General features: G+C 45.3%; 1 long non-coding RNA gene across 2 annotated transcripts; it reads left to right on the top strand.

Annotated features, from left to right (window-relative positions):
• Nucleotides 1–388: 388 nt before the first annotated feature.
• On the top strand, nt 389–25,355 carry LOC131507595 (uncharacterized). 2 transcript variants are annotated; one of them, XR_009259577.1, is made up of 3 exons: nt 398–799; nt 3,603–3,696; nt 23,904–25,355. It is a non-coding gene; the product is annotated as an uncharacterized LOC131507595 (long non-coding RNA). The 2 variants fall into 2 exon arrangements; XR_009259576.1 differs by lacking the exon at nt 23,904–25,355 and having other exon boundaries at nt 389–799; nt 3,603–3,760.
• Nucleotides 25,356–26,306: the final 951 nt, after the last annotated feature.

Below are 26,306 nucleotides of genomic sequence, written 5' to 3'. Positions count from 1 at the left end.
CCGCCGAGGGCTGCTCTACCCCTCCGTTCTGGCCGCCGGGAGCAGCGGAGCTCCGGGCGGGCAAGGCTCGAAGGAATGCGGGGCGAGCGCAGCCCCACCCGGACCCGGAGGCCGGGCGTTCTCCCCGCCGCAAGGGACCTGAGAATCGAGCCCCACTCACCGCCGCACTCCGTGAGACACAAAAGCCCGCGAACACCAGAGACCCAGCCAGAGGCCGCGGCTGGAAAGTAGGCAGCCAATCCCCGGGAAGGGGGCGGGGAAAGGACGAGGCGGGGCGGTAGGGGGGGAGAGCAGCCAATCCTAGGGAGGCCTGGGGCGGGGTGGCAGGGAGAGCAGCCAGTCCTCGAGAGGGCGGGGGCGGAAAGGGGCGGGCCCGGTCATTGGCGCCCAAGGTCTCACCGCGTGGGACTTTCCTCTCTGGCTTAGACTGGGAGACTAGTCTAGTTCCTTTTTGGAGCTTGAGAACCGGGGCGGGAGAATGGCGTCCCTCAAGACCCTCGTGGATGTGGTTCTCTCAGGCCAACGTTCCTTCCTCGGGGACTGTCCTGGAGAAGCTTTGGCCCTTACCTCTCCCCAGCTCAGCCCCTGGGCCACAGCTCTGGGTCATACAGCCTCCTAAAATCCTGAGCTGTTCTTTACTGTGCCACATTTTTATCACATTTGAGTGCCTGCTGTGTGCCATGCACGTTTCTAATCCTTAAATGGATGAAACAAAAGCCTTAGATGTTACAGTGGAGGAGAAAAATCAAGACAAAAATACCCAATATATCTTAGGGTGACAAATGCTAAGGAGAAAAACGTAAGTATTTTATTATTAAGAAGAAGAATGTTGTGGGGGATGGGATAGGGCTTTTCAAACCCTTCAGCTTCCCAGTCCTTCCTCCCAGTCCCTGAATGAGCCTGCAGCAGTGGTTTAACTGCTATCCAAACTGCCCCTTGCTAATGTTGACCAACCAGCCATTTCTGTGTTTATTTCATTGTTATCTCTTTTCTTCCCTCTCTTTTTAAACTTAAATTTACATTTTATTTTTCCCAAGTTATTTTAACCTCGTAAAACATGCATATTTTCATAATAGAGTTAAGGCCAGGGGTAAGGGGAACAGCGATTATGAAATAAAGTGGAAAGAGACATGCTCAGTCCTTGGGAGCCCGGTAGCCTCCTATTGGGATGTGTTTGTTTATTTATTTATAGAACCCATATGAGTTGAGAACCTAACATAGGCCAAACGCTGCGATAGACCTGGAGGTATATAGATAGTGAGGGGAAAAAAATCCAAAATGTGAACCTCGCCCCGGTGGAAGGGTCTAGTGGGTAAAATAGACATTAATACAAGAATCACATCAAAAATGTAAAATTAGCAGTTAACAAGAGTTACAATAGTAATCAAAGCCTCAGCTTTTGATTAAGCAGAAAACTGAAGACAAGTTTATGGGGCAAAGGAGAGGACCCTCGGGTATAGTTCCACACAGAGGGCAATGCATGTGCAGAGTGTGTGTTCTAGGAAAGAGCTCAGTGCTTTCATGGAATTGCAGGAAGGCTGCTGTGACTTCTGCACAAAACGCCAAGGGCGGGGGGCGGAGGGGTGTGTGGAGAGAAATACAGGACGAGGCATGGTATAAACTGGGCTGCAGTGGGGGATGTGGCCGGAGATGCTGGTGGCTGCCAGAATATGCCAGAGCCTGAAGTCCGTAAATGATGCTTATTGATAATGTGTTGTATAGATGTATGTCAATAAAACATTGCTGTTGGCAAGGCTGGCGTGTGTCAGGCCAGCGTATTAAAGATATTAAGAGCTAACCTTCATGGCGCCCTTTACTACCTGCTCTGTATGTGTATTGAGCCGCATAGATGATCTCATTTAATCCTTTTACCTGCCCACTGGGTGCAGCAGGCGTGATGAAATTCCTCATTTTGTTCCTGAGGATCCGCATATTGCTAATATTTTGTGAGAACTACTCTATTCCCAGTCTAGTAGTATAGGTGGCTGGTGGACACGTTAGGGTTCCTAAGCACATGCGAAACACTAGCAACACTGACTTAAGTTCCACTGCAACACTCGTACATAAACGCACAAACGTAGGGGAGGAAACGAAAATCATAGCTGCAGTGGCCAGATGGTGGACACAGGATGGCAGCATGGAATTCTCAACTTCTGAAACTTGGAAGGTGCTTTTTCTTAAAAGTGATTGTGGGATTTAATTTAGAACTCTTTTAAAATCCAGAGTTGTAGTAAGGCAGCTATATTTGAGGTTGCATGTTGACCAGCTGACCCTAAGCAATCGTGCTGCGGTCCTCTCGTGTTTGATTATATTGGATTTTAAATACTGCTTTTTCTTAAAAGAATTCTTTAAAATGATTACATGCTACCTATTTTGTTTAGCATCCAATGTAGCCTATGAACTTACTGTATAAATGAGTTTTGGTTGGTCAGTTAAACTAATTAGCATTAGGTACCCACTTGAAAGTACAGCCCTGATGAACTATTTAATTCTATTAAGGAAAATTGAATGAAGAGGCAGCCTCCTTCTTCTGTAGCACAATTTTAATGAGACTGCTTGGGTTGAGTCCTGTTCTATATCAAAAAAGGAACATGAATGCTTTCAGGTTCTATTTTTGGCTTTGCTATTATACCCAGAGCAAGACGAAACCTGTTACTTTTTTTCCATTTGCAAAATAAATGTAGGCAGTGCTTTTAGCCTTTTTCACAGGAGTGGCAGGATTAATAAGCGCCACAAATGACCTTGACCTGTTTTGTAACTGCAGGTGCATTTTTATTGCCATATTTTCATGACAAATGGAGATCGGTTAGTTTCATACTTTTTTTTTTTCCCCTGATGAGTTAATATTAAGCTAAAACTTTAAAGTCTGGAATATGTGCTTTATCAGCTGCTCTTCAACATTCCAGTTTCCAAATTCAAACAAAAGGAGAATAAGATAAATCTTTCAAGTGATAATCAAAACAGTAGAAAGGAAGTGAAAGAGTCGCCTTGTAAATGGAGGTCTGTTCATTTTGTTTTCAAAATTGCACTCTGTTTTCAGTAAGATGAGTAAGAATATCTGAAATACATTATTAAAGCCTGTGTTGAATGAAGCTGACTTGCTGGAAAACAATAATGTCAAGAGTTGGTGTGTCAGGATGTGGTATCCGTGGGCATTTACCAGTTTGAGAAGTTTGTGATAATATGCTTTTTAGAGTGATTGCTGACCACTCTGGGATCTTTCTGTGGATCCCAATGCTGACGCGGTGGACCTGGGATTGACGGTACAAGAGGCAAGAAAACACTCTTGCGCTTGGGGATTTTGCACAGCTCCAGCTCGTCAGAAGCTTCTTGTATCCATCCTAGACGACTGTTACTGGTCTACATGCTGTGGGCGTGGGCAGCCCTTATTGCGGTGATTAGGTCAGGCACAACGTGTGATTGACTTGGTTTTGAAAGACAGCATCCAGGTCAGCGTCACAAGGAATGAAATCGATTACTTCAAATACTGAGCTGGTTCCTGGAAAGTGCGCGATTCCCCACGCCTCCAGGTTCCAGGTAGAGGTGTTTCCAGTAGGATAACATACCTGTCTGTCTCTGCCCCCTTCCTCACTCTTCTCCAGGGAGGAAGGAGTCCCTTCTCTCACTGATGAGTCTGAAGAAGGAACTGGGCTATGATGGGCAGCCTCCCCCCACGACTCTGAGACCGGCCGACCTGTAAGACGTAATGTGAATTTTGTTTTTTGCAGCTGAATCCCTCTAATATATTTGCTTCATGCTTCTGGCTGTGTGGATCCCCATGGTTGTTATTTGGATTCTGGGATGAATGTTACATAAAAATTGAAAATAATCTCTCTTCATAAAATTCTCCCAAATCAACTCTCACCTCATTTCAGTAACTCAGCGTAGAAATTGCCCTTTTAATATGTGCTGGAATTCAGATGAAATTGAACATAACAAATATTCTGTCTTTTGCTCTTGCTCACATTCTCCTGTGGCTGTGGAAGCACAGAGTGAATGTGAAAAGTGTAATGTTTTTACATTTGACCATTGCTGTTCTTGCTTTCATTACAACTGTGATCTGTGTGAGGCCGTATCATTTGATCTAACACAGTAGCTAACATGTATTTGAAACTCGGCACATATTTGTTGAGTAATGAATTACTAAGTTCAGGGTATTGAGACTGAAAATATCTCGAAACCATTTTCAGGTATTTCATAGTGCCCTCAATCAATAGCAGAGTCTGTTACTCACAGATGATCTTGTCAAGCCCCAGGGGGTGTTATCCAGTTCATACTGGGCCAGACTCATCATGGAGGCCATGGGTGTGCAGAACTGAGGAAGCTGTCCCCCAATTGAAGGTGCTACCACATTAACCTGGACCTCACATAAACACATAGCAAAGAAGTATGAAATCCCAGCCACACACTTCTGGATGGAAAGAGTTAAAAAGGATAGAGTCCATCTGGACACTGATTACGCAGAAAATACCACCAGCCCTCTGGGGCCTGAAGCTCTATCCCGGGCCCTACAATGGCTGTATTATCATCTCTGTCACCGTTAGCCTGTGCCTAATGCACTCCTTTCTAGTAAGTGTACTTCTTCTGACTCCCTGGACCTCTCCATGTCACATACTCCAACTGCCCATCCTTGCTCCAGCTGACCTATCCCCAACATGCTTGTTCTCCTTTCCTAGACCCCTGGGGACTCTCTTTTTCAGCCATATGCAGGAAGGGTGGTCTGTATTTCCATTCAGTCACGTAATTGGACAGAAGCCACTAACTGAGCACCCACTGTGTGTTGGGCACTAGGCTATGTGTCTGGGCTACAAAAATGATCCAGACATGGTCTTGCCTCTCTGAGAGCTCATATGATGTCGTACAGTCAGTGATGTGGTTGAGGTCGCACTGAGCACTTATGGGGCACCAAAATGAGGTGTCGAAGCAGCCTGGGAAGTGTGCCAGGAGCAAGGCCTCCTTTCTGAAGTTGCCATGTTCCAGAAGAGCTGGAGATTGAACTGAGAATTTCAAATAGGCCCCAGACCCAGACCAAAAGGCACTGTGAAGCTGAGCATGTAGTCAGGAGAAGAGGGATAATTAGTTGTGGGTTCTGGAGAGGAGGAAGGAAAGGAAAGTTCTGCAGACAGTACAGAGAATGTCAGGTGTTTAGATTTTCGGGCTTAGAAAGAGCACCAGCCCTCTTTGTGATGGAAACTTGCTGGCACCCTTTTAAAATAGGTGTTAGAGAATCAGGGCTAAGGGGTAAAAAAGTGTCCATTTGCTAAATTCTCTTATAATACATCAGGAAAAAAATTGTGTGTGTCCTGTGGGCATTTTTACTGCCATTTTAGAGGAGGGTTATAGTTTTCTAACAAGCTTCGTTCATTATAATGCACATACTTGTATCAACAAGTTGAGGAAAAACCTGATTGACATTAATCTCAAAGGTGTTGCTGGGAAGGTGTTTTTGTTTGGTTGTCTTTGAAGTGAAGATCAGAGGTGATTCTTTGTCACCCACAAAACTTTGATGTTTTCCTGAATTACTGCTCACAGCCAGGTCATAAACACCAACATACACAGGCAACATCCACAATCATTTTATGACCATGTGAGAAATTTGTTGAGGAAAATGTAATTTGCTACTGCTCAGCGTGACTTCGAAACGTTCCTGGGAGGGAAAACTAGTTCTAGAACAGCAGCATTAACATCCATTAAGAAAGTCTATGTAAAAAAGCGGGTTAACTGACTGCAGTCAAGTGTATCAAAGAGGCAAAGAAAGGACTCGCTTTAGTACAGTTGGTGTGGGAGGGAGTGAGGCTGTGAGTCTGACCGCTGGGTGTCCTGGACAAGGCTGAGGCTTTGCACCTGGACAGGCGCAGCTTGGAATCCCAGCTCTGTTATTTACTAGTTGTGTGCCCTCAAGAGAAGTACATCCTCTCAGCTTCCTTATAAACAAAAGGGGGATATTGACATTGTTGTCAGGATTAAGTGCAATGACATAGTTAAGTGCCTCATATATAAGTGTGTGCTCAGAACTGTAGACACATTGATCTTGAGCAAAATAGTCATTTCACAAAATTTTGACTCTGAAGTCTCAAGGTATATGTCTTGGCTTTGAATGTACTAAATGCCTTGCTTGCCCAGGTCATCCTCATGTAATACTGGCTTACGTCTATCCTCGTGGCCACAGATGTCTGAAGATGTCAGACATGACTCATCAAAGGTTGTGGAGGAGATCTGGGGGAGAACCTGAGGACCTGTTTATTCACACACATAACTACAGTTATTTTACATGTTAGATTAACAAAGGCACGGATGATTTCTGGCTCTCTCACAAACATTATCCTCACCGTAATTTAATTTATCCTCTCTTTATACATAGAAGGAGGTGAAAGTAGTACTTAGACTTTGAACAAGAGAATGGTTGCCCGATCCCTGGGAAAGCCCTGCTGTGCCTTAAAGCCTCAGGAGAAAAGAATAGGGAATTAAAAAGGGGAGGAACTTGGGGTGCCTGGGTAGCTCAGTCGGTAAAACGTCCGACTTCGGCTCAGGTCATGATCTCGTGGTGTGGGAGTTCGAGCCCCGCATTGGGCTCTGTGCTAACAGCTCAGAGCCTGGAGCCTGCTTCGGATTCTGTGTCTCTCTCTGTCTGCCCATCCCATGCTCATGCTCTGTCTGTCTCTGTCTCTCAATAATAAATAAATGTTAAAAAAAGGGGTGCGGGAGGAATTCTGTGTGGCCCATCAGAACAACCAAATTCATCCTTGCATCCATCCATCCATCCATCCATCCATCCATCCAACCATCCATCCACTGCCATGTTCAGATGCCTGCCCAGCATCGGAGTTACCTTCCTGTTTGGACAATTCCCTATTGTATGAATCTTGGCCAAAGGCAGCACCTGTCTCAAACATACACTTTCCTCTGCCCTTTAGCATCTAGGACATGGGAATATGCTGCTGGTTCAGCTAATGGGACTCTCCTGCCTAGGATCTTAAGCCTGAAGCAAGTCAGCAAAGAATCAAGGACGCTGGAGAGAGAGAGAGAGAGAGAGAGAGAGAGAGAGAGAGAGAGAGAGTGTGTGTGTGTGTGTGTGTGTGGCAATGGTATGAGAAATAGCATCAAAAGTCTACAAATAGCAGTGTCTAGCAGAATGGTGCCCTCTCCAATTATGGCATGATTTTGCCTTTGTCTGCTCAGCTTTTCTCCTACCTCCAACTTTGTGGTGAGTCCTGTCTTGGCTTGTTGTTTTCTGGGTCTTTGGCACTCAACCTGGAGAGAATGTGTGTGAGTGACAGGGCAGGAGACAAGGGAAGAAAGAGAAAAGAGAATAAAGCTTCCGGGAAAGAGAAACATAACGATTCAGAAGTAGTGTCAGACTATGGATGAGTAGGAGCCCTGAGACCATAAGGAAGTGTCACTGTGGTATCTGACTCAGGTTCCTATATTGGCCTTTGAAAATACAATTAGTGACTACTGTTACTTTTTAATTACTTTCTTGTTCACAGACTTTTTTCTTTGAGTGTGCTTAATATTCATTTTGGCAGTATGAGCCACAATGGACAGTCTACACTTGAATGGCCACTCCTTTTGTTTGCTTGGGTCCTTGACTCTTCTCTGTGACTAGTTGAGTTTATTCTCCTTCTCCCCCCGCCCCGGGGGGAACTGCCCAGCATCTTGTTACAGGTTGAGGATGAAACTGACACAGAGGAAGGCAAAGCCAGTTAAGCCACAAGCATACAGAATCATAGCCACAGGATTCAGATAATTCTGAATGGGCTCTACCATTGGACTTCCAGTGAAGTGTGCCAGTCAATTTCCCTGTTATTTAAGTAAGATCAAATTGGACTTTCTGACTTGCAGTTAAACGCATCTTAAACTGACATGGTCACATGGTGGAACTAGCCCTCAGCGTGAAGCAGAATACTTGGCTTACTCCCAGCACACGACCCGTTGGCTGTGTGACCATAAGCAAGTCCCTTCACCTCTCTAGGACTCACCTTCCTCATCTGAAAAGGTGACGCTTTTGAACTAGATCAGTTGTCCTCAACCATGAGTGGTCCTGCTCCCATAAGAGATATTTGGGAAAATGTGGGGCATTTTCATTATCACAGTATTTGGCAGGCAGGGGACAGAGATGCAAAATGTCTACAATGCTTGGGATGACCCCCTACGATGAAAATTTGTCTCACCCCAATTGCCTCTTGAGATACTGTCTGGATAGAGTCTTTATATCAGTGTTCCTTAATTTTGGACAATATTAATCACCTTGGGGAATTGCTAAAAATGTAGATTCATCGTCTTGCTCCAGACCTACTGCATCAGCATCAAGATCCCCAGTGATGCGATACAGTCTAAACTTGGCTTTACTTGTTCGTTCACCTCACCAGGCCGTAAAATGCTGACAGTATAAAAGTTTTCTTATGAGACTTGAAAGTCACAGATGCGGAGAACGAAGTGGTGGTTGCCAGAGGTGGTGTGGGGTGTGGGGAGGTGGGTGAAACGGGTGAAGGTGGTCAAAAGACACAAACTTCCAGTTATAAGTCCTGGGGATGTAATATACGTACAGCATGGTGACCACAGTTAATAACACTGTATTATATTTGAAAGTGGCTAAAAAATACATGATAGAAGTTCTTATCACAAAGAAAAAAATAACTATGTGCAGTGTGGATGTTAACTAGACTTATTGTGGTGATCATCTCACAATTTATACAAATACCAAACCATCCCTTTGTACACCTGAAACTAACATAACTCATAGAATGTTTCATCAACTATATCTCAATAAAAAACATATAAATCATATAAAGTCATGTATAATATTTGAAAAATATAGTCGTCAGTATTGGAGCCCTCACAGAAACCTAATTAAAAAAGTTACTATCCTCATTCTACAGATAGAAAAACTGAAGTTCCAATCCCCATTTTACAGGCTAAGGAAAGTGCTTCCTTATCATGACAAGCTAGTAAATACAAGGGTTGGGACATGAGCCCAGATATGCTTGACCCCGAGCCCTGAAGTCACCCTCTTTTACTACACAGTTCCATACTGGTCTCTGTCTTTGTGATATTAACTACCAAACAGACAGACCAGAAAATGCTTTGGCTGCTAATTGTAACCATGCTCTGTTCATATAAATGATAGACATCTAAAATACATGTGACAGCTGTATGATTCAATATATTGTTAATAAAAAGCTAGTTAATAAACCAGTATGTATAGCATGACTCTATTTGTTAACTGTATTTCAAATGTTAATAGTAGGAGTCATTATGGAATATACTTTTTGAATGTAATTACGTTATACAAGTATGACAGAGATAGATGGCTAACACTCATGTTACCCCCTTCCTTAGCTTAGAGTTATCACTTAGATGCAGTTGCCCTACCAGAAGCTACATTTCCCAGCCTCCTTTGCATCCAAATCAGGACGTATGGCTAATTCTCACCCATGGAGTATGAATAGAGTAGTGTATCTCTTCTAAACTGAGACTTTTAGGGGCACTGGGATGGCTCAGTTGCTTAAGCATCCAGCTTTGGTTCTGGTCATGATCTTACAGTTAGTGACTTCAAACCCCACATCGGGCTCTATGCTGACAGCTCGGAGCCTGCAGCCTGCTTTAGATTCTGTGTCTCCCTCTCTCTCTGCCCCTCTCCTGCTCACACTCTGTCTCTCTTTCTCTCAAGAATAAATAGACATAAAAAAAAAACTGGGACCTGTAAGAAATGGGGTGTGCCTTTTTTATGCTCCCTCCACCATCTGGTAGCCAGGTTCAGAGGACTCCAAATTAACAGGGCCTCTTGAACCCACAATTTGGAAGGAGCCCAGGTTCCTGAATGACCATGGGGACGAACGGCTACTGGTTGAGCAAGACACCTACAATGATGAGGAAGAAATGAACTTCTGTAACGCTATGTCACAGACATTTGGGGTTTGTTACAGCATTCTATCTGATTCAGCTAATAGGGTTACTCTATGTAATACAACTCAATTATACATACTCATCAATAATTATAATTTTACTCTCTTCTTTTTATACATATGTGACGAAAAAACACAACATTTCTGAGATTCAAAGGTTTGGCTACAGCAATGAGCAATCTCACAGATTTTTAACTCTCAAAATTCACATCACCTAAAGGATATTGTAGGAACCACAGACGAAGGAGTAAGAAGCTGGCAGATTCACTAGCTGCCTCTGAACATTTTCGTTCACGTGGAATCTGACCATATATAGAAAGTCATTGAGACATCCTTGAATTATTACTACACCAGAGGGACAAAGAGGTATCAGAGAGTCTGAAGCTAGCTCCTGAGAAGTTTGCTTTTTCTTGATTTGAAGGGCATTTCATACATAATAAGTATGTATAAACATGGGGCGACGGATTACAAAGTGCTATTAAGGACGGAAAGAAAAGTGGATAAAACATCTGCCTATCTTTTATCATGATACCTTGAAAAAATAAGGGAAGCCGAACTTAATACCTAATTGACTACAAAGACTCACAGGTGTTTTGAAAAGCCGAACAGTGCGTTGGATTTAGTTTCCAGTCGGTTATGTTGCAGTATCTTATCCAAAAACTCATAACGAACTGCAGTAACCTCATCCAAAGGCAACAAAGGCAGCACTGACTTAACCACGAGGCCTGATAAGAACCCGAATAGTACACGTCGGCCACAACAGGTTTAAGATTTCATCAAACTTTAGAAAGAAGATGGGAGAAAGATGGAATTGCTTGAGTTAATGGAAGAAACCAAAATAGTTTAATTGCTTAGCATGAGAGTGAAAGCACAAAATGAAAATTTGGTGAAAGAGTTCGCCCCTAAATAGAAGGGTGTGTTTATTCTCATGGACAATATCAAGGTCAAACAGAGATGACGTTTTGTTTCTCATGGTTCTGTGAGCACTGTCGCCTTCCTTAGTGAGGGCTTCCAGGAGGATGGAAACAGACCTTTGTGGACAGAGGCTTGATTTTAAATGGATCATTCACGCTGCCTGGCTCTGTCTACACAAAACCAAAATACCTAGATAAGGAGTATAGAGCTTGGCAAATGCCAAATGATGCCAAGGTTTCTGATGTTTCCAAATATCCAAGGGTTTCTGCAAATGTCTCCAAATATGTAGATGTAGATGTTGGCTTTTTAGTTGACAAAATTCAGACAAAGACTGGACTTCTTATATTTAGCACAACTATTTTTAGCTCAAGCTTCTATCAGTGCTTAGGGATGGATGATAGGGCAACTGCTTCAAATTCCTGACCCCAGGAAGGGCTCATGTAGTCAGGGAGGGCTTTGGAAAGATGCTTATCCCTTCAGGCTACCATGGGGACTATTACCCCTGCCACTTGAAACCCTGTAAATCCTCTAAACATTCCTGACTATTCTGGAGAGGTAAAGGCATGCCAATAACTTAAGGAGCTGGTAAAATGACCTAATGAACAACCTAGTGCTGGGCATTCGGTAGATGCTCAGTAAATGCATGAGAACGTGTGGCAATGGGAAGATAGTGTTCACAGACTTCCTTTACCACTTACCAGAGCCTGAAGCCACGCCTTGGTGTAGGTGAATTTCCTATGCTTCAATCTCAGACGGATTTTTCCACTTGCATTCACTCTTGCCTACTTAAGATGCTGTTCCCGCAGCTCTCCCCTCTCCTACATAAGAAAGTTTTCTCTTTCCAAGACCCTTTCCATACACTTGCACACATACCATTATCTTTCCCATTCTGTAATGCGTGTGCACGCACACACACACACACACACACACCACCTTCTTTTCATTATACTTCCTCAACCACTGAAGAGAGCCACAGCCATACGCTCCGGGGTCAGCTCTTTAAGGAGGCCTCGCTGAACGCTGGCCTCCTGAGCCAGGGGGACCCTCTCTGATTCTCATTCTCTCTCTCTCTCTCTCTCTCTCTCTCTCTTTTGGTGGGTTTGAAATGTAATTGGTTTTGTCTCCAGGATTCCTCACCCATACCTGGTCTCTCATCACCTCACTTAGGGGTTCAGACTCAAGAGGGCAGGTGCAAAGGGAAAGAGAAGGTCCCCGTGGGCCATGCGATGTGGGAGACGGTGGGCGGCAGACTTCGGGTTCCTGCAGCAGGCGTAGGGGCAGCAAGGAGTGGGCAAACATCAGGTTCTAGACCTCCATCTCTTCGGTCTACACAGCGAAGTCCCGGTCTCCGTTCTTGTCCAACGACAACGACCCAGCTCCTTGGGCAGCTCTTTTTATCACTCCTTTTACCGTATCTGCCTCTGGTGCTGGTAGTGGCCCACTTGGGCGTGGTGCGCTGGCCATCTGGTGGCCGGGGAGATCCCAGGCGTTGGGGTAGGGTGGGGGGCAGCCAGGTGCCTGCAGGGTGCAGGGCCCCGCCTTCCGCAGCAGGTGGCTGTCCGGCTGCAGCCCTGAGGGTGAGTCAGGGTGAGTGGCCACGGCCAGAGTGGCAGCACCAGCTACGGAGAGTGCACCAGGAACAGGAGGCCCAGGCTGGCTCCGCATGTATTTTAGAGCCAACTTCCTGAAAGACTTGTCTGTACTCATTGCCTCCAAGTCTTCTCTCTTTGTTTCTTTTTTAGTGTTTATTTATTTATTTTGAGAGAGAGAGAGAGAGATTGCCAGTGGGGGCAAAGATTAAGTGAGAGAGAGAATCCCAAGCAGGCTCTGGGCTGTGAGTACAGAGCCCAACGCGGGGCTCCATCCCATAACCGGGAGACCACGACCTGACCCGATATCAAGAGTGGGCCACTCAACCTTCTGAGTCACCCAGGCACCCCAACTCCTCCTCCTCCTTCACGTGGCTTCCAGGACATCAGTCAGACTGTCCTAGCTTTCGGCCCATCTCGGGGCTAGCCTTTGTCTTTTCTCAGTCCCCTTTGTGGTTTTCCCCTCTTGCTCTCATCTTGGAAAGTTGGAACCCCCACAGAGTTCAGTCGTTGACCCTTTCCTCTTTTCTTTCCAAATACGTGCCCTTGGAGATTTTCTTTAATCTTGGAGCTGTAAAATGACCACGCATATGCCGGTGACTCGTGAATTTATATCTTCATGCCAGCCCTCTCTCCCAGACTCCAGACATCCATCTACCTGGCTGCCTTCTCAGGATCCCCACTTGGCTGTCTGGCAGCCTCCTCAAACTCAGCACTTCCCCAGCTCAAGTCCTGATCTTCACTCCTCTCAAAGGCAATTCCATCCTTCCAGGTGCTCAGGTCAAAGCCATGGAATACATCCTTGACTCCTATTTCTCTCCTATCCCACACTCCCTTCATGCCCCACAGGAAATCCTGCTGGTGGTACCTTCACAGCATGTCCAGAATCAGACCACTGTGGTCACCTTAGCTACTCCCACCCTGGGTGGAGTCACCAAGACCTGCCACGGCAGAGGCCCCTTAACAGGCTCCCTGTTTCTACCCTTGACCCTTGTAGTCTGTTCTCAACACAGCGGCCGGAGTGATTTTTACAAAACGTGAAGCATCACGTTACTCCCTTACTCAGAACTGTGCAGTGGCTCCTCACCTCCCAGCCCCCCGCAAGACCTGTGTGGTCTGTGCCCCTGCCACGTCTCTGACGTCATCTCCTCCCAGCCTCCCCTTCAGCCCTGGGTTCCACCCACGCTGCCCCTCACCTGCCTGGAAGGCTCCGGGTGCGCTCCTGCTTAGAGCGCGTTCTCCTGTTATCTGCCGCTCTAACCCCCTCACCCCCTTCCAGTCTTCCCTCAACTGTCACCTTCTCACTGGCGCCTATTCTGATTACCCTTCTTAAAATTCCAGCCTGAGCCCTCTGAATTCCTGGAAATCCTCACTGTGCTCTGCTTCTTCCCCCACAGCGTGCCCACTGCCTTCGTATGCTGTGCAATTACTTGTTTGATTCGTCTGCTTGCTTTCATGTTGTTTGCTGTCTGTCTCCTCCCCCCACTAGAACGGGAGGTCTGCTAGGGCCACGATCTTCATCGGTCTGTCCACGGATGCACCCCAAGTACCAGGAATGGATCCCGACATCCAGAGAACACTCGCAAGTGTTTGCGGAGAGAATTGAATCAGCAAATGGAAGAATCTGGTTGTCAGGGTCTCCTGCTGGTGGTCATGAGGTGCCATTTGCCAGCCAAAGCACTCCAATTCATTTGATCCTCTGAGGAGCCGCACGACATATGTTTATCTCCTCCATTTTTCAGAAGGTCTGAGGAATATCACATAACTGGAAGGGGCAGAGGCAAGACGCGAACCCAGAGTGTGCACGTTCACCTTCCCCACTATCCTTACACATTCCCAGCACATTAATTGGTACAGGTTTTCTGCAGGGCAGTTCAGCCTTATATGGGAACAGCTTTACAGATATTCATACCCTTTGGTCCAGAGAACTAGTCACAGATGTGCCCAGAGACCTATCCACACTATTGTTTGTACAAGCAGTGCATACCTGGGAACTGATTTTTTAAAAATCATGGTATATTCATTCAATGGAAGACGATGTAGCCAACGCTGCTAACGGTGTGAAAGGATGTATGCTGAAGTGGAGAAAGCTCCCCAGCATGTGTCTGGAAGAAACACCAGGGACAACATACTAGGATGCAGAATTGTAGGCGTGTTATGATCCCCTAATTTTGAAAAATTAGATTATTTATGCAGAGAAGATGGCTGGAAGGAATACACCAGAATGTTAATAGTGGTTGTCCTTAAATGTGTGATTATGGGTGATTCTTATTATCTCTAGACATTTCTGTGTAACTGTGTGTGTGTGTGTGCATGTGTGTGTGTAACATTTCATAATGGGAAAAATGTTGTCTTTACAAGGAAACACTGCCTCAACATTAAAATGTACTTTTCTATGTATATGATACATTAGTAAATTTTATGACAAAACTAAACATACCTGAATAGCTGAATCAACGATTAGATTCCTGTGAAATACTGAATGGGTTCTAAGAAGTCAGAATGTTACAATTATATCCAAGACTAAAGTAGTTTCACTGCATTATGATATCTTTATCAAGATCAACTGTAATGAACCATTTCCCTTAAGCACACTACATTTTCCAAGTTTTAGTAAGGTTTAGTGTTTCTTTTCCTTTCTTTTGGAGCTATCCCTCCAAATAGGCATTACATTCTATTTCTCCTTAGAGCACTTGGATCTCTTGACTTGGAGAGAAGTAACTCATTCCACAGCACAAAGTACCTTGATAAGTTGTTTCAAGTACTTTGCAAGTAAAACATATTTAGACCGTGTCATCACATTAAGAAATTACTGTACTAAAGTGCATTCCTAAGCAATTGCTTACATATATAAGTTTTTCTTTTAATGCCATCCCTGGAGAATGTATTCTTTAAAGCCTATCTTGGGGAATATCATTTTGTTTTCTGATTACAAGCTATTTTAAGAGCTGTCAGAAATCTACATAATGCAAGGAAGTACTGTGGGGGCTTCTAAACATCAAAAATCAGGACAATGCCAGAATGATTAGTTAACTTACTAAACAGAGAGGGAAAAGGACACATTTGCTTATGAAACAACTTGAACGATTCAAAAAGGATAATGTTCCCAGATTAATGATCATGCAATTTGAAGTGACTTTTTAAATATATATTTTCTGAAGCCCAGATAGAATCTTAACATTCTTGTGGGTTTAAAGATGAAATATGTCAAAGGATTGGGATGAATTTATTTTTTTTAACATTTATTTATTTTTGAGACAGAGAGAGAGAGAGCATGAACAGGGGAGGGTCAGAGGAAGAGGGAGACATAGAATCTGAAACAGGCTCCAGGCTCTGAGCTGTCAGCACAGAGCCTGACGCGGGTCTCGAACCCACAGACCGCGAGATCATGACCTGAGCCGAAGCCAGATGCCCAACCGACTGAGCCACCCAGGCGTCCCTGGGATGAATTTATTAAAAGAGAGGTTGGTAATACAGTGTAAGAGCTGACAGAAGGTGCCACGCTGGGTGGGAACACACACACACACACACACGCATGCACAGATGCGTGTACACATACATGCACACACACGCACACGTCCAGGCGTGCATAGATGCATGCACACATGTGTGCACATGTATATAAGTACACACACAGATGCACACACATTCATGTGTGCACAGATGCCTGTACACATAATGCACATGTATTCACATATTCGTGCATGCACGGTTGCATGTACACACATGCACATGCACACATTCACACGTGCACACGTGCATGTGTGCACACATACCCAACTGTTCACACAGTCCCTACAGCAAACTGGGCTCAGTTCTGAGAACTTGAATATGAGCCATTAAATGCCTGCTCAAGGGGTTGAGTTCACACAGGTCAACATAACCTAAGAGAAAGGGACAGCTATTGAAGAAAGAACATAAATGCCATCAACTTCAAAAATGTGGACAAAGGTGCCTGGCTGGCTCAGTTGGTAAAGCATGTGACTCTTGGAGTCATGAGTTCAAGCCCTGTGTTGGGTGTTGAGCTTGCTCAAAAAAAAACTGGGTACGTTGGCATGAAAGCTCCACATCAGGAATATAGGGCATAAATTCATGGACAGGTGCATTGTTTTCCAGAGTATCACAAGGCTATACACAGGGATAAGAGAAGAAAAGTAATTACTATGTGAGAACCCCATGGACCAGAGACTATCAGTGGAATGACTGAGCGGAGCTGGAAGACTGGTGGTCACCTACCTCCGTTTTCACCCACACTCCCCCTACACGTTTCTTCCTGTGCTGTCAGGACCGGGCCACTCTCCCCTCAGGCAGGCCCTGCTCCAGCCCTTCAGCAGCCAGACCTGCCTTCCTTGGAGACCTCTCTCACTGAATGACTGTAGGGAGCAGTCAGGCCAGGCCATCAGGTTTTCTAATCTTGCAAGGGAAGGAAAGGCCCACAGTTCTCTCAGAGCCCCTGCCTGCAACCCATGGACCCAGCCATTTTTGCCTCTACTCAGGTATTTTCATACCCATTTTACTCACAAGGAAAACTGAGGTCTATTCTAGGTTACTCAGCTAAGAAGCAGTACCATCAGGAATTTAAAATTAATTCTGCTTTGGGGAGCCTGGGTGGCTCAGAGAGTTAAGCATCTGACTCTTGATCTCAACTCAGGTCTTGATTTAGCAGTTCAGGCCCCGCACTGGGCTCCTCACTGGGCATGAAGCCTACTTAAAAAATAAATAATAATAACTCTGCTTTTCCCCAAGACTCAGATGCTTTAACCCACACTGTCATGGCACATAGGAGTTCTAGTCTTAATGGTAAACGTTGACAGTTTTTCATGAAATGTGGGTTTTAGACCTTTAACAAATGGTGAAAAGAATTTCTGGAAGAAGCTGGTTTTGGGAACCCTAGTTCTTAACTTTGCTTTTTCTTTCTTCTGTCCACTCATTCTTTCCCTCCACTCCCTTGATCTTCTCTTTCTTCGAAACTTGAAGGAAGCCTTTAACTCCTTCCTCACCATATCCAGCCTGCCATCATCTCTGACAGCAACCTGTGAAATTTTCTCCATGAATGTCAAGTACGGGCTCCAAGCAGGTGCCCTTGCCACACCCCTCCTGTACTGCCATCCACTGCACAAGTTCTGTGCCAAGCCCACGTTCTTGTGCATCTAGTAAATACTAGCTGAATATCCAGAACACCACACCTCTCAGGAGGCAAGGCCAGGGACCCAGGCCGCCCCACCATTCCCGCCGCACTCTTTCTGGATCTTACTTCCTTGCAATGGGATGGAGTCCCATTTTCATTTTTCTCACCCCATGAGGAAAAAAAAGAGAAAGAGTATTCAGATGGGTACAGGCAGGACACGGACCCTCCCATGTGACGACCCCCAGAAAAGCGATAAAAAACTGAACACGTGCTTTAGTTGTTTTCTGTTTCAAGGTTTCCATTTTCCAATAGAACAAAACGTTCTCCATGGAAACAATTTTCGTGGGGATAAAAGATGGGTCATAAGAGGCCCGTGGTAAGGAAGTGTGAGCAGAAGAAAGAATGACCTGGATCACAGCAGGGACCCAGCTCTCCAGGCAGGGGTGGGGCGGGAGCAGATGTGGGCCTGGCCTCTGTCATCCTCTGAACTCTTACGCGAGGCTGCCTTTTCTCTAAAATCTGCTGGAACCTAAAATGAAACACCTGAGCCATAAAATAGGTGGGCTGACTTTCAAGAAGGCCCACCCAGCCATCCTTACTAATGGTACTGCAGCTCTGTTTGTAAATAAATTGGGATCAAACTGGCAGATCGAAAGGAGTAATTATAAAGCAGTAGCGTGTGTGTGTGTGTGTGTGTGTGTGTGTGTGTGTGTGTGATGTATACTATTTCAGACACATTCGAGGGTATTTAAATCAGAGACATCTGGGGCGCCTGGGTGGCTCAGTCGGTTAAGCGTCCGACTTCAGCTCAGGTCACGATCTCGCGGTCTGTGGGTTCAAGCCCCGCGTCGGGCTCTGTGCTGACTGACGGCTCAGAGCCTGGAGCCTGCTTCCGATTCTGTGTCTCCCTCTCTCTCTGCCCCTCCCCGTTCATGCTCTGTCTCTCTCTGTCTCAAAAATTAATAAAAACGTTAAAAAAAATTTTTGTTTTAAAATAAATAAATCAGAGATATCAGACTCAGTTCAGGTATTGCCTCCTCCAGGAAGCCCTCCCCGACTGCTTCTTGCATGGCCTCCAGAACAGGTTAGGCCTTCCTACAATATATGCAGCAACCACTCAGAATGCCCAGCAGGACTTTACCCAGGGTCCCTCCTCACCAACTTGTGAACTCCTTGAGGATTATTAGGATTGTGTCTTTTTTTTTCCCTCTACAACACCAACACCCTGGCGCATAGAGGCCTTCAAGACTTGTGTGTTGAATTGGAAGTGCAGCATCTTAAGACTTTAGGTAGTTGGCGGCAGGGTGATTGGTGGTTTGCATTCGAGGGTTATGGAGCCAGACTTCTTGGGACAGATCCTGCTGTTAGTGGTCTCCTAGACCCCAGTTTTCTCATCTGGAAAATGGAGGCGTGATTGGTCCCCACCTCTTTGGACTGTTGAGTGATGAATGAGAATTATTTAAAGAGCTTAGCCTGGAGTCTGCTGCTTAGCTTAGTAGGCAGTTCATAAACAATAGCTAATCTTACTATATTATTTGGTAGAGGGAGCTTTTCAGAACAAGAACAAATGGGCTCTAGTTCTGTCTCTACTTTGCCTCTGATCCAGAATTTAGAGACCGACTCATCCTAAATCCTGCTTCTCTCTATGTGACGTATGAACACGTCCGGCTTTACTGGAAACCACATTCTGGTCATTTATTTTGGAAATCTGAGCTCTGAGACCAAAGGCTCATGACCGCTCTCTGCTCAGAGCGCAGGTCAGTTTAACTTTGGCATTTCTGAGGAAGCCTACTTCTGTCCACGCCAGGGCAGTGAGCATCATTCCACTGCTGTGCGCTTAAAAATTTCTTACTGGTTGCCAGGTTACAGGATGAACATCAGAAAGACAGAGCGCTGTTTATTTCCAAATCTTTAAATAGTTCACAGAATGGATAAAATTAACATCCTCCGTAAAAATGATGACTTCTACTCCCGGTAAGCCCTTTTATTATCATGGCCTCATTAGTTAACATAATACTTTTAGGACGCGGGCAAGATAGCCTCCCTTTTGCAAATGGAGAATCGAAGGCCCAGAGAAGTTAAGAAAATCCTCAAGGTCACCCAGAGAACAGTTATGTGTGTTGGAGGGGCACTGGAACTTAGGACCTTTGACAATGAAGCCAGTGTCCTATGTTATAACACATCTTGGCAATGTAAGAAAGATTCCCTTCCTTAAAGTCTTCCAGCCCTATAGCAGAGGCTGCAGTTTATCCACTCTTTCTGTCCTCCTTTATAATAAAGTATCTAATTTTAACAAGGCACATAGACACCCTCTATTCTCCAGTCTTCCTAACAGACAAGTTTGGCTACATGATTGACTAAGTTCTGGCCAATGAGAGTTGGTGGAAATGATGCATATCCTGAAAGGGAGAAAACATATCTTCCTTCTTCCTTTCTGCCCGCTGCCATGTGGATGTGATGGCTGGAGTTCAAGCAGCCTTCTTGAACCATGAGGTGGGGTAAACTGTGTTCTGTGGTTGGCCGATGGAAGACAGAAGGTGCTAGTCTCTGAAACTATGGACAGGCATCCTTGCCTCTGATGGATTACATGAAACTTCGCACATGTGAGAGAAAGATATATTTGTGCCTAGTTTAATAGAGTTATTATTTTGGGTTTCTGTCATTTATAGCTGAGCCTAACCTAAACAAGCCTAACCTTTTTCTTTTGTACCAAGAAAAAAAAATCCCGGATTATTCAATGAGGGCTGTCAGGCCATACACAGCCTATCCCTGGCTTACCTTTCCAACCTCACTTTGCACCCATTTTCCTCTGCCCCCTACACTTTAACCCTACTCTTATTTCCCACACACTGTTCCTTCTGCTTAGGATGATATTGCCTTGGAGAGTTCCTCCTCATCATTGGGGTCTCGGTCGATGTGCTCCATTTTTAGAGAGACACTCCTTGGCCAAACACCTCTCTCATTGTTCCTTTCCCTTGTAGCTTTTCACTGTGAAAATAGGTATTCCCTTGCGTGGTTATTTGTTTCGTGTCTTCCTTGCCTACTAGATGCTAGCTCTAAGGACGGAGGGCTATACTCTGGTCATACACAGGGCTCAGCTGTGGCAGACCGTAGTTTCCAAAGATGTCGGCCACAATATTTCCCATCCCACATCCCCTTTTGCAGGGTGGCCTGCCGCAAGAGGTAGGGTCTGTTTCTCTGCCTCTTGGAATCTGGGTAGGCCTGGTGACAGCTTTCACTCCTAGAAAGTGGGAGAAGTGACCCAGTACCGGTTCTAGGTATGGCCTTCACCCGGCCCAGCTTTCCACGTTCTGCTTTCCACTTGGAGGCCAGTTGCCACATAAGAAGCTCAAGTACCCTGTGGACACCATGCCTTGCAAAGCCCCAGACAAGTGGAGAAGGCCTAGAGGGTAAAACACTACACGAAGAGGGAAGGAGAGTCCATGGAGCACCATGTCACCTGCTATGTGAGGGAGCCTTTGGTGGTTCAGCCCAGATGCGCCTTTGGACGACTCCAGGCCCAGCCACGGTCCGCTGGCAACCATGAGAAACTCAAAAGGATAACCTGCCAGCCAGCAATAGATAATGTGAACACTGGCATGGGTAGGCAGTCAGTAACCATGGATGATGGCTGGATTTTATTCTTTTCGTTATTTGATCGTTGCAGCTAAATACCCACAGTACTTCTGAGACAGGCCTAGAGCCAAAGTGTCTTCCAGGGTGCAGTTCCCGCCCTGAGCCACCCCACCCTTACTGGAGGCTTGTGATTTAATGCTTGCAAGACAAATGCAAGCAGAAGATGGCTTCTCCCGCAGGAGTGGCCCCAGGAGTTGAGGACACAGCATGAGAGAAAGGGTAGGAGAGTCAGCGGGGCGTCACTGGTTTGTTTGCTTACTGTGGCACGTGTCACCTTTAAATCACCATAATAAACACAGCTAAAACCTGGGAACAGAGTGAGATGGGCAGGACGTGAGGGAGGTCATGAGATGCAAAAAGGTGGAGATGGGACACAGTGTGCGAGATGTCCGCAGATGTCCCTGGGCAGTGGGGTTATAGGCAATTAAAACACTTTCTTCCTGGGGCGCCTATGGGCACACTCCATAGAGCATGTGACTCTGGATCTCAGGACCAAAAAAAACCCAAAAAACCAAAAAAACAAACACACAAAACCCTACTTTCTTCCTTTTGCTCATCCAAGTTTTCTAAACATCCTTCAAAACGTTTCCTACTCCTTTATTAAAAATAGGAAATAAACTTTTATTTAAAGATTTCAGTTGTGCTGTGAACTCTATAGAAGGCAGAAAAAAAAACCCAAAAAAACCAAACCCAAGCCAAATTGAAATAAGATGAAACAACCAAAAACCCAAACTCCCACACTGCATTCTTAGCAGCCAGTAATTTCATTTTTTTTTTTTAGTTTTAAAGGTCATCATTTCAGGAAATAAAGAAATGAGTGCATCCCAGAGTAGCTTATAGAGGACAGTGAGAGTAAGCATGAGTGGGTTGCCCAGGGCGGCTGCATTCTGGAAAGCAGGCACACGGCACATCCCATTTTTATCTTTCCATGGAATATTTGATTTGCTCCTCTTGGGTCATCAATGCTTCATCTAGCAGTATCTTGGATTTATCAAACCCTCTGATTTATAATTATCTGGCATTAAGTTGCTGTTTGGAAACTATTTTTGGTCAATATGCTCATTGGTGTGATTAATTATACCTTATTAGGAGACCAGAATTTATTCTCTGGAAGTGTAACCTTTTCTAATTTGGAAAGAGTAATTTTCAGCTCACCCAGCTCAGGAACTGTTTTAACATTGAATCACCAGGACGGAATCACTGCTCCTAAAGTGGGCAGCACAGGGTTTGGAAATATGATGAGGAAAAGACATTAAAAACTAGATAAGTAAGCTTGGGAAGGGAGTAGCTCTGCTTTTCCAGATAGGACCTACCAGGGTTCTCCTAACGGTAGGTTCACGACTGTTTACTCTCATTTCATTCGACAGGAGTTTATTGACTCCTGCCTGGATGCCAGTAGCTATGTAGGCCACTGGTTCACCATAACATGTGGCACTCATTCGTTCATTTATTCAGTTAAGTGTTTAGTGAGCCCCTACTGTGCGCCAAACATTACTGTAGGCCTAGATTCGTGGGTTACATCAATGAACAAAACTTTCACTCTAGTGGGAGATTACATTCCAGTGCAAGGGGAGAAGAACCATAAAGTTATCCATAAGCAAATGATATAGTATGTTAGAAGGTTTCAAGTACGCTGGAACATAAAAACCGGGAAGGCACATCAGGAGGACCACATGTGTGTAGACACAATTTTGTAATTATTTAAAAAAAAATTTTTTTTATAACATTTATTTATTATTGAGAGACAGACAGGCAGAGCATGAGCATGGGAGGGGCAGAGACACAGAATCTGAAGCAGGCTCCAGGATCTGAGCCGTCAGCACAGAGCCCGACGTCGGGCTAGAACTCACAAACCACGAGATCATTACTGGAGCCGAAGTTGGACGCTTTACTGACTGAGCCACCCAGGCACCCCTAAAAAAATATTTTTTTAATGTTTATTTATTTTTGAAGGAGAGAGAGGCAGAGCATGAGCAGGGGAGGGGCAGAGAGAGAGGGAGACACAGAATCTGAAGCAGGCTCCAGGCTCCAAGCTGTCAGCACAGAGCCCAATGTGGGGCTTGAACCCATGAACCGCGAGATCATGACCTGAGCCGAAGTCAGATGCTTAACCGACTGAGTCACCCAGGCACCCCTAATTTTGTAATTATTAAATAGGGTGGTATGGTGCATAGAATAATGGTCCCCAGAGGTATGTCTGAGTCCTAACCCCTGGAATCTGTGAAAGTGACCATATTTGGTAAAAAAGTGACCATATTTGCAGCTGTAATTCAGTTAAGGGTCTTGTATGAGGATTCTCCAGAGAAATAGAACCTGTAGGATAGATGGATGGATGGATGGATAGACAGACAGACAGACAGATAGACAGGAGAGTAGATTTATTGTAGGAATTGGTTTACGCAGTTATAAACGCCAAGAAGTTCCATGATCACTCTCCACGAGCTGGAGAACCAGGAAAGCTGGTAGTGTAATTCAGTCTGAGTCCAAAGGCCTGAAAATCAAGGGGCTGATAGTGTAAAGCCTGGTGTATGTCCAGAATCCTAAGCACTGAAGCACCAGAATTCAAGGGCAGAAGCCGGATGTGTCAGCTCAAGCAGAGAGAGAGCAAATCTGCCTTTCTCTGCAGTTTTGTTCTTTTCAGGCTTTCAGTGGATTGGATGATGCCTACCTGTGTTGGGGAGGGCCGTCTGCTTTATTCAGTCCTCCAATTCAAATGCTGCTCTCTTCCAGATACAACCTCGTGGACGCACCCAGAAGTGATGGTTTACCAGCTCCCCGAGCCTCCCTGAGCCCAGTCAAGTTGATGCAGAAAGTTAACCATCACAAGTCTTGGGATAAGATCGTCCTGGATTCTCCAGTGGCATAAATCCAATGACAGATGTCCTTAGGAGGACAGGAAAATGCAGAGAGAAGAAGGAGACACGTAGACAGGTAAAGAGTCCACAAGCAGAAGTTGGCAACCCCGAGCCAAGGAATGCTTGCAGCCACCAGAGGCTGGAAGAGACAAAGAAGGATCCTTCCCTAGGGCCTGTGGAGGAAGTGTGGGCCTGTCAGCATCTTGACATGGGGCTTCTGGCCCCATAAACTGTTCGAAAATAGATGTCTGCTGTCTTTAAGCCACCCAGGTTGTGGTAATTGGTAGTCCTAGGGCATGAATACAGACGGTAAGAGTAGATTCCATGGAAAAGTAGTGTCTGAGGAAGTCTTAAAGGATATGGGAAGTCTGCTGTGTGAATATCCGGGGGCAGGACTGTGGGCCTAGGGAATGACCCGCTATCAGGGAAGGGGTGCAGGAGGGGTCAGAGGAAGGGGCATAGGGAGCAACAAGGACAAGGAAGTAACAGAGAAACCAAAGCGGGCTGACAGAGCATGTGGGGCCTCCTAGGGCGTTGCAAAACCTTTGGAATAGTGGTGCATGTGGAATGAACCATAAAAACACCACTATTGAGCCTCTGTGACATGACGAGTACTGTGACAGGTTCTTCGAGTACTCGCGCTGAGCCCTGCCCAGATTCCTGACCCACAGCATCATAGCAATAATGAAGAGTCGTTAAAGTGACCAAGTTTTGGGTGGCTCATTGTGCAGCAATACGTAACTGATACACTAGCCGCGTCCCCTCTCTCCGTTCCTGAGGAGTGTAAGGAGTCAAGACGGAACCTTGTACTTCGACTCACAGATCTAGGACAGACCCGGAAGGCCTCGGTTGAAGACCCTCTGTCTGTCTCTACTTGGCTTAGGAGATCCAGCTCCATTAGAAGCTATTCCTGACACTAAAATGTTATCAGTGCATTTCTTCGGGTGATGTAGTTATAGGCAGTTTCCTGCATTTGTTCAGTTTTCCCAGAATGAGTAAAAACTGCTTCAGTAATGAGGAAAGATACTCTATGTAGCTCTCTTCCGTAACTATGGGAGCCACTGTTCCTCCTTTGGTGTCCTCTCCCTCCAGGGGATAGCCTTGAGGTCTCCACACCTTCTTTCTCCAAGTGACAGGAGCCACTGTTGGTGGGCTGCACCCAGCCACTCTCAGTCCTTTGCATCTTTCCTGTTGGGCCTTAAAGAGCCAGATACTCATTTTCCTAGTCCCCTTGCAGCTGGAGGTGACCAGGCAACAAAGTACCATCCAGTAAGATACAAAGGCAAGAGTTTTCCTTTCTGGGAAAGGAAGAAAGCGAGAAAGGGAGGAAGGGGGGAAGGGAGGAAGGGAGGAAGGGAGGAAGGAAGGAAGGGAGGAAGGGAGGAAGGGAGGAAGGAAGGAAAGGAGGAGGGGAGAAAGAGAAAAAGAGGGAGAGAGAAAGAAAGAAAGGGAGAGAAAGAAAGAAAGAAAGAAAGAAAGAAAGAAAGAAAGAAAGAAAAGAGCAAGCTACACAGGAGATATATTTTATTTATTTTATTTTATTTTATTTTATTTTATTTTATTTTATTTTATTTTATTATTTTTTTGCTCTCCTCCTTCTGCTCACGTAAGACATGCTCACATAAGACTGTGATGTCTGGAGGTCCTGCAGCCATCTTGTAACCATGAGGCAACAAGCCCACTGTTAAAAAAAAAAAAAAAAAAAGTCTGCTTAAAAAAAAAACAAAGACAGAAACAAGGAACAAGGCACCTGGCTTCTTGATATCATTATTGGCTGCAGAACCAACCCTGGGAGTAAATGTTGACTACTTGTTAACTAATGACAAATCTTTTGTGGCCACTGAAATCCTTCTTAGATCATACAATAGCCCTATGGGTATTTAACATTTTCTTACTAGTACTTAGTTTGTCCATGCAGCTAAATCCAGTTTCTTCCACTGTAAATTAATCCTTTTCCCTCTTATTTTCCCTCAGTGGAGACAAAGACTTGTTGGTTACCAACCTTTGCACAATTAAGCCCATTAAACATGTGACAGCTGTTGTAAAGCTGCTTGGGAATCCAGTTTATGGAACCTATTTGCCTGTCTTCAGTTGGGATGGTGACAATGTCACTACTTTGCCAAATCCGGGCAGTTTTGGCAGAAGTGGTTAGGTGACATGTGTCCTGCTGCTTTCCTTCTTGGCCTCACTGGCATTGTACCCCCACTAGCTGCCATACCCCTGCCCCCCCCCTCCCCTTATGGGAAGACACACGCAGGAAGCCTGTGGACTTGCACCA

This window comes from Neofelis nebulosa, chromosome 3, assembly GCF_028018385.1.
Source record: "Neofelis nebulosa isolate mNeoNeb1 chromosome 3, mNeoNeb1.pri, whole genome shotgun sequence".
In the NCBI taxonomy this organism is placed as follows: Eukaryota; Metazoa; Chordata; class Mammalia; order Carnivora; family Felidae; genus Neofelis; species Neofelis nebulosa.
This window is presented reverse-complemented; position numbering and strand designations above follow the sequence as displayed.